Source organism: Amblyomma americanum, chromosome 2, assembly GCF_052857255.1.
Source record: "Amblyomma americanum isolate KBUSLIRL-KWMA chromosome 2, ASM5285725v1, whole genome shotgun sequence".
NCBI lineage: Eukaryota > Metazoa > Arthropoda > Arachnida > Ixodida > Ixodidae > Amblyomma > Amblyomma americanum.
In genome coordinates, this window is record NC_135498.1 from 11,551,799 (window position 1) to 11,564,964 (window position 13,166).

The 13,166-nt window shown below is 45.1% G+C and overlaps 1 non-coding gene across 1 annotated transcript; it reads left to right on the top strand.

Moving 5' to 3' along the window:
* Positions 1–2,681: 2,681 nt before the first annotated feature.
* LOC144122251 (small nucleolar RNA U3) lies at positions 2,682–2,896 on the top strand. The gene has a single exon (XR_013312862.1). It is a non-coding gene; the product is annotated as a small nucleolar RNA U3 (small nucleolar RNA).
* The last annotated feature ends 10,270 nt before the right edge of the window (positions 2,897–13,166 follow it).

The following is a 13,166-nucleotide window of genomic DNA, read 5'->3' on the forward strand; positions in this document are numbered from 1 at the left end:
ACCTCCCCGATCCGTCAATCGCGTGGTAGTGAGGACGAAGAAAGCGACTGCTGAAAAGTAAGAGATAATATGACACTACAAAGAACTTTATAGTGTTTTTCAGGATTTTCGGGTTGATGCCGTCAACACCAGCAGATGATGAATTTGGTAATGATTCTATGATCTTTTATATTCCACTCGGCTCAAAGATAATGTTTTCCATAGGAGAATCATTAAGACAGTGGACTTCAGGGAGGTTATCAAGAGGTTCATCAGTAAATACAGAGCAAAACTGATCATTTAGGATATTTGGAACATCTAAATCGGAATATTTAAGTCCATAATGATCAGTTAGTGAAATTGCGCTAGACACAGAGGCGTTAATAGTTTCCCAGAAGCGCTAAGTTTGCCAGAAGCGAAGTTAGTTGCCGCGCTGCGGCGCTACCAGGATGGTTGGACTGCTTGCGTCATGCTTGCCAACGGTCGCGCGGGGCTGGCGTTATCTCTCCTACCCCTATATACTACAGACCTACACCACGCGTCTGTCATATTCCTGCTTCGTACCCCTTCTTGCGTAGCTCTCGATTCATCCGCGACGCAGCACTTTTTCCAGCGACAATCGGCTGGAGCAGCAGTTTGCAGAGGTGGGCTCAGGCGTTCGCTCCGCCTATCACTTGAGGATGCTGTTCCTTGCCAGACGAATAGAGCGTTGTAAGTTGTTACGTTTGTTCGTTTCATTTCATCATGATTAACGAAAAAAATTCTTCCGCGGATAAATGGTGTGATCCGCGACGCTGACGAGGTGTCCTTGCAGCAGCACTAAAATGGCACCAGCTAATTATGGCAGGCGCGGCTGCTGCTTTCAGTTTTGGGCGAAGCGTGGGAAATTTTAAGCTTGTTTGTAGAAAAGAAGGAGACGTTCACGTGCATTTATTTACATATATTTACAACTCTTTGTAGCAATTGCATATACAATACGTTGCATGTGTCTGCTGCTATATACATTACAACTCTGTGTTTATAGCCATTTACATTTCTAGAATTTGTGTATTTGCTTGTACTGACACTTATTTACAGACATAAGCAATATGTATTTTAGCGCAACCACATTTGTACGCTGGAGGAGGACAAAGCATCTCGTGCGCGAGCGGAACAACAGAGAACGAAACAAAACACACTTAACGACCGCCTGGGCAACCAGTTCGTATGCCCTCTCCTGCGGCCCGAAGCGACCACGACGGTAAAATAAACGCTGATGCTGCACCGAAGAAACGCTGCCTTGTGGTTCGGCCTTTATGGTGACTGCGCCTGAAGACGTGCTCAAGGGGACTTGATTTCGATTTTGTCTGCCTCCTTTCCTTCAAGCGCTTTTTTTTTAGTTTTGCATCGTTTTATTAGCGACTGGCTGTAGTCAAGACCAGGCAGAACGTCCGAAATGCTTCGGCATCAACTGCTGTGCCGTGCATTTGCGTCTGGAGTTCTTTTCGCTTCCTAAAACAGTCGTAGCTGCAATCTGCCACGCACAGAGAAAAATCTTTATCTTGTTGTCGTAACGATGACAGCTTAGCCTGCAAAAAGTAGAGCTACGACTTGAAAGCTGCTGCTACTTGGCAGTTTCGAAAAATGCCACCTCGGGAAGATATATCATTCCTTCTTTATTTCATTCTTCCATCTGCCTTACTCAACATGATTGAATCGCAAATAGAGTAAAACGTATTACTAACTACACTTACCCTCTGATTTCTTATTACTGCCGAGCAGTTTCAGTACCTCTCCAGGGTTGTTTCAGCGTTGTAGCTAAAAAGCAAACATGATTCGAACAAGTCGTCACAGCCTTTCGTTACAATGCCAACGCCGCTGCACCGCACTCTCTGTGGCTCCTTTTAAAACTAAAGCCCCTCTATTGTCGCTACCGCTTTAAAAAAAAAAAAAAACCTGGTCGGAATAAAACGTCATGGAGGGGCTTTATTTAAAACCGGCGCATGCAGCGGCTCCGCGGTGAGCAGCGCCACGAACGGCGCGCTCTATGACGCGTCAATACCTGACAGGCAGCCTGATTACTACGAGTAGGGAGCCTACATATATGCGCGACATGTAGGCTCCCTAACTACGAGTTTTTCCAGTGACTCTAACTACGAGGGATGCAGAGCGCCGCCTCACGAAGAAACAGAGAACGTTTAAAAAAATTGTCTTCGTCCGCTTTCCGTCGTAAGGCGCCACTAAGATGGCAGTCTCCCTCGCAGGCCTAGAGCAGGCGCGAAGGCTAGCCGACGGGGGAGAGCAGGAAAGGATAGGAGAGGGCGTTGGACGGTCGATCGGCCGTACTCGGCAGGCATTAGAGGAGGCGCTGCACGCACGCACGAACACACGCACGCGTGCACTGCTTCACCTGTATTTTGTTTGTATGCTCTCCACAAGGTGTCGCCACTGTCTCTGCAGCGCCCGCTGAGGTGTCGTGAGTGGAGAGCTCGAGTATCTGGTATAATTTCAGGCCACTATTGCATGAATCTTCCTTAAAACTACAAGCTAATTGCAGATTTGACTTAAATACTGATGTTTGAAAACCTTTACAACTTGATTTTTTTATTTTATGCGAAATTTTTGCTTAAACTTACGCAAAAAAATATAATTTTCTGCAAGCGTACCTGTCGCTTGCAGCCTGGTCGGGAAAGGTGGCTTTGGATTGAAACCGCATTTAGATCAAGATCATTCTTCATAGGATCATTTCTATAGGATGATCGCCGAGTCGCTAGTCGCGATTTCGGAACACACTCATCCACGATGAGGAGTTGAGGATCTCCGCCTGAGCGCGAAGCCGGCTTTGGAATTCGGGCTTCGACCCGGGTTTCTTGCTCTTGATGACCGTTCCCCCAAGCTTAACGGCCTGGTGGGAGGGCGGAGATCCAGTCTGAGTGGTTGAGTGCTATTTTAAGAAAACAAAAAGCAGATCTTGTAACGTTCTCCTTGACACAGGCGAAGCAACGAGAATTTTTACATTGCTCGTGGTCGTGGAAAGAAATGTGCAGTAATTAAATTAGCCAACTTCTCCTTAGTCACCAGACCCGCTGTAAGTTAAGCACGTGGCCATGAGTGAAGCTCCGCCCACATTCAAGAGCGGCGAATAGAATCCCTCAGTGACGAAATTAGACCGTTGTTGGTTTTTTTTTTTTTGTTACCTAAAAAGTAACTACTTACGAGACGTTATAGGTCAGGAATTCTGGTACCTCCGGCTTGTTTGATGCAGTCAAAACATTAAAAAGCTTATTGTGTTCACTGTCGGGATTACGCAGCGGTGTAATACACGACGCGACGGACCATGCAAAATGTCGCCTGCATCTACGCGGGAGGCGTAGCTCTCGTCAAAGTTTAGTAAGGCGTATTTTTTTTTCTTTCTTTTTAGGCGGCGTAGTTCTAGAATGATGCAATTACAAGAACTCGCCCTGTTTAAGCTGTGCATTACGATCTTGGTAGTGTGAGAAAAAGGTTGATGCGAGTGACATTTTGGCAATATGAGAGTACTACAGTCCTCTGAAAGTGTTGAACAAAAAAAGCTTCGTAAAGGGTTTTATTCGTGGCAAGCAAATCGCAGCTAGTGGTAGTAGTGTAAGTGGTTTTATTAAAATAATACCCAATCCACTTTTCAACTGTCCCAGTGTTAGAGAAGCTGGCGCCATCAAGCGCCGAAAGAAATACACGCTGTGAGAGGCTTCTAGATTTTGCACATAGATGGCGACGTTCGTGTTGCTGAACGGGGTCACGTGGCTCTTTGGAGCATTCAATTAGCACAGAAAAGCCCACTGCACGAGGGCGCTTTTGAGTGTTCTTTTTCGTTTGATCGATGTGTGACCCGTTGCGCCTCGTTTGTTTTACTCGCGTGTGCAGTTCCGGCCTGTTGTAGTGACTAGTGGTTGATACCTTGATCTTAGCAGCTGCTTCGTAGTTGATATGCATAGCAACTATGACGGGGTGTTCCGCACCCAACTGCACCAACCGTACGGAAAACGGTAAAGCGTTTTACTCAATACCATGCGGAAGATCACCCGCAGTAGTCCGCCGCCGACTTCAATGGCTACTTCGTATGGGGCGCGAAATGCCGACCTCAAGAGGTGCAAGACTATGCGAGGTAACCTTTGCTTGAGTGCCAGTGCTTGTGACAATACGCATGATAGGTTTCAAGCAAGCCACACGAAGTATCTTGTGGAGGGGCGAATCGGACGCTGCAGCTTATGACAGCCGGGATTTGGCAAAAATAATACGTGTTACTGATCGGTGGATTGTTAGTGCTTAGTGGTGACTCACTGGTCACCTTCATGCCTGCGCTGAAGCTGGCATCAAAGTAATCTAAGCTGGCCGTGTACCCTCGCGTGCTCCGGTCGCTTCTCCATCCCATGTTTTCTTGTCTTTGTGCCTTCCGCTAGATGGCGGTAGGTCCCTTGCCTGCGTACAGAGATTTGTCAACAAGGTGTCGTTTTTGCCGTAGAAACATAGGATCGTGTAAAGTAACTACTTTATCACAATTATTTTTGCGTTGATGGTTGTTTACGACAACTTCAAAGGCAAATGTACCTAGCAACGTTTCTAGATCTAGTCATTGCAGTAAAGGTCATTTGAAATCTAGAGTTTGACGAAAACTCGTCTGGTCGGGTTGAATCATAAAACGTGACATTGAAGACGCCGACCAAAAAAAAAAAAGAAAGAGCACACAAAAGATGTTTCGGCACCCATACCGGAGCCTTGTTCACAGTAAAAAACTAAAAGCGGGCGGGCGGGCGAGCTTATGTATCCTTGAGAAGGGGGTCGCAGGGATCGTGCGTAAGCAGTTGTCAGATTTCTACAGTTTCGGTTCAAGGTGTGACAGGTTGTTTGTATAATCAGATTCCAGGTGAAGGCGAGAGAATTTTCTCTTTTCTGCCGCAAGAACTTGTGCCTTACCCCAGTCGATAATGTGCTGTTTCCATATGCAGTGTTCGGCGATAGCACTGGAATCTACTTTCCTTTTTTTAACGTCGTTTCCGTGATCTTTTTGGCGCCTTTCGAAGTTGCCGGTTTCGCCAATGTAGACGCAGTCGGTGCAGGAAATGCTATAAACCACGCCGGGATATTTTTCTTTTGGAAGAACGTCCTTTACGTTGACCAAAGCATGTCGCTCCTTGCGTTGGCTCCTTTTTAATAAGGTGGCAGCAACCGATCTCTTATGTGAGGCTGTGTGGGCGGATCTCCCAAAGAGTTCTCCCAAAGACAGGGCAAAGGACTTTGATATGGTGCGACAAGAACTTTCACGCAATGACTACCCAACATCATTCGGGGCATCAGTCGAAAAACAGCTGTGTCGACCAGAACGTGAAACTGCTGTGTCTTCCCCCCTGAAACGTGCCGCTGTTCCCTACACCCCTGGAATCAGCGAGGCGTTGGCACGCATTCTGGGCACCTTCAATGTTGACATTGCCCACAATCCGACCAGAAAACTGCGGCATACTTTGGTCCAACGTAAAGGACACTCTTCCAAAAGAAAAATATCTCGCCGGGGTTTACAGCATTCCCTACTCCGACTGCGACTGCGTCTACATTGGCGAAACTGGCAACTTCGAAAGGTGCCAAAAAGATCACAGAAACGACGTTAAAAACATGAAAGTGGATTCCAGTGCTATCGCCGAACACTGCATATCGAAACAGCACATTATCGACTGGGGCAAGGCACAAGTTATTGCGGCAGAAAAGAGAAAATTCTCTCGCCTTCACCTGGAATCTGATTATACAAATAACCTGTCACACCTTGAACCGAAACTGTGAAAATCTGACAACTGCTTATGCACGATCCCTGCGACCCCCTTTTCAAGCATACATAAGCTCGCCCACCCGCTTCTAGTTTTTTACTGTGAACAAGACTCCCGTATGGGAGCCGAAACATCTATTGTGTGTTCTTTCTTTTTTGTTTTAGTCGGCGTCTACAATGTCACGTTTTATAAAGGTCATTTGCTAAAGCATTTCGCTCCCCTGCATTGGTGTTGTTCCGAAGACCGCTTGCCAAATTGATGCTTATGATGTCCTGTGTGCATTTTCAAAATTAAATTATGTCTTGGTTCCAACGCATAAGATAATGAATGACTGGGTGTAGCATTCACGAGTGTAAGAGAGCCGTGTGGAAAACGGAAAGGCGTTTTATTCTATTTCGTACGGCGAGTCTGTGCTGCGACGCTGTCACCAATGGCTTGTGCGCATGGGACGCGATAAGGCAGCATCCAAAAATGCACGGATATGTGAGGTGCTCATTTTTGTGTGTGTGCTTGTGCTGTTGCAATGTGGCGTGTTTGACTTTTCCGTGCAACATGAATTCCTTGCTAACCCTTGCATTTCTCTTGAGACGCTACCTTTGGTGTAATTAAGTCAGTAACATGACACACCTTGAAAGCCATGCCCACAACGTTCATGTTTCATTTCTTTCCCCTTTTGCAGGACCATTTCACAGATGATCAGTTTGAAGTGTACGTGTCAAACGGCAGAAGAAAACTGAGGTGCAATGCTGTTCCCAGCGTATTTACACATAAAGAACATCGGAAGGAAAGTGAGGAAAGTGTTGCATCAAGTGAAAGTGTGACATCAAATCACGAGGAAACGCAAGTTCACTATGTGCTGTCGGATGATGCACCTTCTTGTGACAGTGTGGAAGGAGAGAGCAACAGTGCGCCATCAGACAGTACAACACAGCAAACAAACTGTGCAGCTCTGAGTCACAGTGTGGCACCAACGAACTCTTCACCTAGTGAGAGCACGCCACTACTAAGTGCAGCACATTCACCAGTGCAAGCTTTTCCTGTGGCTGCACTAGAGCAGCCAGCAACTGTTGTCCTTCAGGACATGGGCGCCCCTACGCCTACATGTATGTGTAATCGACGTTTCTTTACGTTCTACATTGTATCATAATGAGCCAGACAAGTGGCACTGAAACTAAGAGCATTGCTAAAAAAAAGCGAATTTCTCCAGAAAACGTGGCTTGGTGACCATGTAGTCATCGTGCCCTTTTCCTTGTGTGCTTCATCCTGCTTTTTCCTCTGTGCAGTGTAGGACAGTATCCTCATGCAAGGTCCCTCCAATATGAAGTTAACATCCAGTTTGCCCTAAAATACATTTTTGGTTGTTTCTGTACTAAAGCTGAAAATTACTTTTTGGAATTATGTGCCAAGAGGAAGGCTGGTTAGAAAACAAAAAAGAGTGCTTGTCACACCTCATTATGAAGCAATCATTAAATGAATGATCAAACTTTGTTTTCTTTAATATATCGGAGAGACCTGTACCAACTTTGCCCATTTTTCAGCATTATTATACGCTATGCATGTTTCAATTGAGTCTAACTGTTCAGTTTTTCAGCATGGTGAGTTTTGCATTGTTTTCCCTGTCGTATTAATAGAAGTTCATTACTTGAAGACAGTAAAGGCCTGTCTCATTTTCTCTATACGAAAAGAATTGCATAGCAGGCATGTAGGGAGGATTTTTTTTTTTTTCGGGGGCATAGTATTTCAAAAGGAGAAGAGGACAAGAACACTGTCACAGAAATTAGGGTGGTGGAAGGAGAGACAAACTTGCATTTCAGGGGTCTCCGGGCCCCTCGGGCCCTTGCATAGCGACGGGCTGTTAAGTGTACTACCTGTACTAAACACTGAACAGTGCCACTGCAACTGAGCTCCTGGCACATCAGTAATAACATGAATCTCAACAGATACGCTGTTCAGAGTTGTGAAATAAAATGCTGTAGAGAGAAAAAGCTCTTCAGAGCTGCATTGTCTGGCAGGAGCAAAAAGTGACCGCACTGCTGCTTTCCAAGCATAGCCTACTTGTGCCGCATTAATAGCATAATTAAAGATGCGCAGAAATTCTAGGTTAGTGTTGGCCTCCTTTTCTGTGTCTGATGTCGGCAGGTGGGGATAGGTGCACAAGGCATTAACATACGGGCTGCCCCAGAATGTGTGGCTGTTGGATGGGTATTCACCGCAGTGGACACTCAGTGGCACACTGGCCAGGCTGCAGATCAGTGTTTACAACTTGCAGTCAGTAAGTTACACGTGAAGACTATGTACAGTGATGAAATTTATAAGCGTGAACATGGGAGACCATGGCAGCCCATGGCAGCCTCGAACCCTACTTGTGGCGATAAGATACCTGGCAGCTGCTTTTCGCAACTTAATGGAAAGGGTTCTGCTGCCTTGCCTGCTTCTGGCAAATGGAGGAAAGCACTCCTTTTCCACTTTGTTTCTGAAAGTGGCCACCATGTATTGCCACATGTAGGTTCCAGGCTAGCGGGAATGTGCTCCCTTGTTCTTGCTCATAAATCTCAAGGCTGTACAGCGTCATTGTTATACTTGGTGAAGGGGTGGCACCAAGATATTTATTTGTGATGGCACTAAGGAAGGGGGTTGAGAGCAATTCTCAAATTTAAATAAATAAAAATTCAGAAGTGAGAGCTTCGCATACAAGTTTACCAACAATGGGGCCTAATACAGGCTGAATTACCAGGAAATGGCATCCCAGTTAGGGTCTGAAGGAAGTGCTGGCAAACTTTTTGCCTATCTGGAAGAATTTAGGGTGTGGCAGCCATCACTTTTCGCTTTCCATTGATGCCACCACTTACTAGGCTTACTAAATCTATGGTGGTCATAAAGTGTGCAGTTAGCTCTGCAAATGTGCATATTCACTTTTCTTGTAATTTGCTTGTCGAGTGATAAGTTTGCGTTCACGTCTTACCCCACGGACGCTATGTAGTTACCTAGAGTACTTTTTTTGGAGACTGCTATACAGAATGCTGCATTTTGACAGAAGCAAGTTGCAGAAGGACGTATCTGCTGAGATTTTAATGTAAGTCAAAGATACCAGTTAGTCAAAACTAATATGGGCTCCAACCACTGCAATGTGTCTCATAGCCCATACTGTTATTTGTAGCATGTAAATACACATTTATCGTGAAGTGCTCTTTTTGAACAAGCATTGTTTTTTTGAAGCTGTTTCTTGCACCTCATGTAATTATTAACTGCAACACGCATTGAGCACTACTATTCAGGGACTCTGGAATAGGGGAAGCAAGAGGGGTGGTTGCCCCAAACATTTCCCCAGCGGGGGCAGCTCACGCCTAGTCTTTAACTGCTTGCACTCTGATCTGATTTCTGATAAAATACACTTTGGAATTGTGAAATGTAAAAATATAAACATAAGTATATAACATTGAATAGATATTTAAATGAAACATGGAATAAACAAACAACTATGCAAACTTGAAGTCCTGACCCCCCCCCACTCGGAAAAATAGCTTCAGGGTCCATGCTGCTGTGCGATGGTAGTGGAGCCAAAAGAGTGCGAGGTGTCTCCAGGGCGGTACTCTTGTGGCTGTGCAGTCAAACAGTGCAGGTTGGGTCCCACTGCACTGTGGTTCATGAAAGAACTTTCCCGATTTGGTTACAAAGGAATGTGTGCTTACTAATAGAAAGCACGATGTTAAGCTGTGGGTGTAACGCAAGATTTATTTGTGCACATTCCCACAAACAGTAACAATCAAGTATTTTGCATTTCTGCATTTTGTATTTAAATGCTTGGCTCAAAGTATTAACATTCCCGTGGGCTCAAATGGCTTTTTATTTTTTTCAGATGCAGTCACTTATGTAATTCCTAACCATGGAGCGTATGCGCTGGCATCACACGTGGCTGGTAAGTGAACTGCTTCAGTATACAAGCAGAGTTGGAATATTATTCAACATTTAAAATATAGCCTAATGTGCATTCTGTAATTTTGCGGTCACAATACTGTTTAGATGTGCCCACAGCATTGCATGCCAGCTTACGTACCAAGTAGTGCCCTGAAAAAAACCTCTTGGCATTGCTGGTCGTATTTGCACATACACCTACCATTTGCTTTGTTTGTCTTTACTGAAGCCACTTTCTGAACCTTTATTCATAACTGTTCGTGCAAAGCCTCTGTTTGAAGATTTCTACCATATGAATGTGTTGTTATGGCACTTTTTTATTTCTATCTTTCAGTGCCAGCTTCGTATGTGTTACCTGCTCAGGAGCCTCATAAGCCACCCTCTGGCCCATCACAGTCAGCTGATGGCAAGTTCTTTTTGCATTGCTGCGTGGGAGGCCTCTTATTTTTGGTTTTTATATACTTTAGAACTCTGAGGGCAGAAATCAGGTGCTATTCTTGGGGCCTGAAATCAAGCAGAAAGCATGTTTTTCTTTAACCTGTTAAAGTTATTTTTTTTATGTTTGTGGGCAGAGGTTTATACTGAAGCAGATAAATCATGGTACTAATATTTTTTGCAGTGCTGTAAGCTGTAAAAAATAGATTATTTCAAGGTGACTAACAACTCATATCCTCATCATTGCTTTGTGTGGGACATCAAGGAGGTGTTCAGATAGGCAGCCAAAAGATATTGGTTTGCTGATACTGGCTTTCTTTTGTTTGTTTTGAGTGATTTTTCTCTATTTTCATCTCATTCATATAATTTCTGTCGCTATGCTAGGCCCTCTGAGCCTGTGCAGTTCTGCAGTGTGAAAACATTCCTTTTATAGCTCGTCTGCTCCCCGCAGTGGGGCGTCTGCAGCTTGCAGGCGTTGGTGAGTGGCGACACCACAGGTTCTCGAGCATCCGCAGGGACATCCCCACAAGGGGATGATGGTGAACAGTACATCACAATGGACCCGAGCACCCGCACCTAGCCATGCGTGACATTGCCGTGTCCGGAGAAAAGGGGATCTTGGTGGTTGAGCCAATGCCTAGCGTTTGGACCTTTAAGGCCCCTCGGCAGAGGCAACACACCATTTTGGCCCCAGCTTCCTGTAGACGGCACCTCTGGCCTGACCCGACCGGGGAAATCGGCAGTCGCCTTTTCCTCCCCTCCCCTCCGTCTTTCACTTTCCTATCATCTTTCTTAGAACTTTCCTGTCTCCTCCTTCCTTCTCAGCTTTTTCACTTTTCATAGGCGGCGAGGGTTAACCTCGTGTGGCCAACCACCCTGAGTTGCGTCATATTTGGTTATAGCAGTGGTGTATAGCTGGTGTGGGCAGGACTAGTTTTCAAGTTCCTGTCCTGTCCCCTTGTTGGGCTTCATGGCAGGTGGCTGGCACCATGACCAAAGAACTTTTTGCCATGGCTGCTTCCTTACTTTCAAATGATGGCCCTCAGAAAAGGGGGTGGACCAATGTAACCTATCAGTTCCTTAACAAAAAGAGAACATCTTTCCCAACATTCCATATCGTTCATAGTGAACAGAAAGAAAAACCAGCCAGACTCATATCTCCTTTCACAGTCTCAAAAGTCCTCACAAATTCATTAGGCCCGAAGTACAATGTGACAAAACTGGCTAGTGGAGACCTCCTGCTAGAACTTGTTGACATCACTCAAATCTCGAAACTGGCAGGCATCGAAACTTTCGGTGACATCCCTGTGTCTGTAACACCCCACAGATCGCTAAACACTGTACGTGGTGTCATCTCTTGCAACAACTTTTTACACCTGACAGAAGAGGAAATGCTGGAAGGACTGTCCGAACAAAATTTAACCAATGTATATAGAATAAAATTACGCAAAGAAAAAGAAATTCCAACGAAACACCTGGTACTAACCTTTGCTTCCTGCACCCTGCCTGAATCAATCCAGGTAGGGTACGCAAAAATCTCCGTCCGACCATATATCCCTAATCCTAGACACTGCTCTAAATGCCAAAGGTTTGGCCACGGCTCCCAAAGCTGCCGCAGCCGCGATACATGTCCCAAATGTGCCTCCAATGATCATAAATCCGAAGACTGAGATGCTGCACCACGCTGCGCAAACTGCGAAGGCGATCACGCCCTTATTCAAGATAGTGTCCTGCATGGAAAAAAGAAAAGGAAATTATTACCATCAAGGCCAAAAAGATTGTTACATTTAAAGAGGCAAGGCAGTGTTACGCAATGACTCGGAGCACATTTTCTTTCACCGCACATACAAACTTCGCCGATGATGTGTGTGAGCGCGGCGCACCACAGCGGCCTTCGGCACCTGCCCAGCTCACACTAAGTGAGGTTGAGGCAGGGCCATCCGCACCCCTGGCAGATGCAGCGATGCAGGCCCTCAAGAAGGAGGGTCCTGAGGTTCTGAATACATCCCCTTAAAAATTTATAATGGCGTTTCTTATCCACTGGAACTGCCTTGGAATTTTATATAACTATGGTGATGCAACAGATCTCTTACATTCTCTGTCTCCTGTGGCACTGTGCCTTCAGGAGACCAATTTGGGACCTTTACACAAAAATATTTTTAAAAAGTGTAGTCTTTCGCCATGACCGTGAGCAGGCGAATAGGCTCCAGATGAATTAGGAAGCCGTTGCAGTCACTGTCATTAGCTTTAAAACAATTACCATATGCACAGTGTATCTTCAACCACACCTCACAGTAACGCTCCATGACCTAGAAGCACTTTTTAATCAGTTACCAGAGCCATATCTGGTAGTCGGAGATATTAATGCGCACTCCCCATTTTGGGGGAGCGAACAGACGGACACTATAGGCCGGGTTTTAGAAGATTTTATTCTATGCAACAACATTTGCCTGCTAAATACGGGCAAACCCACATACTGCACTCCATCCTCAGAAAAGATGAGCTGTATTGACTTGTCTTTTAGCTCTCCATCCGTTTTTACAGATTTTAAGTGGAATGTTCTTGATAATCCACACGGAAGTGATCACTTTCCAGTGATAATTAACTTTTCATCACCACCACCAATCATTCCAACTAAACCATGCCGTTGGAAACTGCATTTAGCGGACTGGCCACTATTTCAAGAAAAGCCTTGTCTGGAGAAAATATTTTCTGATAATCTTAGTGTTGATAAACTAAATGAAATTTTTACATGTATCATTGCGGCTCAACGTCTAGCCATTCCTCAGTCGTCAGGAATAGTAAGCCAAAATAACAAGCTCTGGTACACACAAGAATGCAGAGAAGCAAGAAAGAAACAAAACAATGCCTGGGGAATTTTCCGAAGGTACCCCACACATGGCAACCTCATCAATTTTAAAAAGGCGAGAGCAATAGCATGGTACATACGTCGCAATGTTAACAAAAATTCATGAAAAAACTATGTGTCGTTCATAAATAAATAGTTCAGTTGCATCGAAACAAATGTGGTAGCAAGTCCGCAAACTTAATAGCAGCTTTACTCCT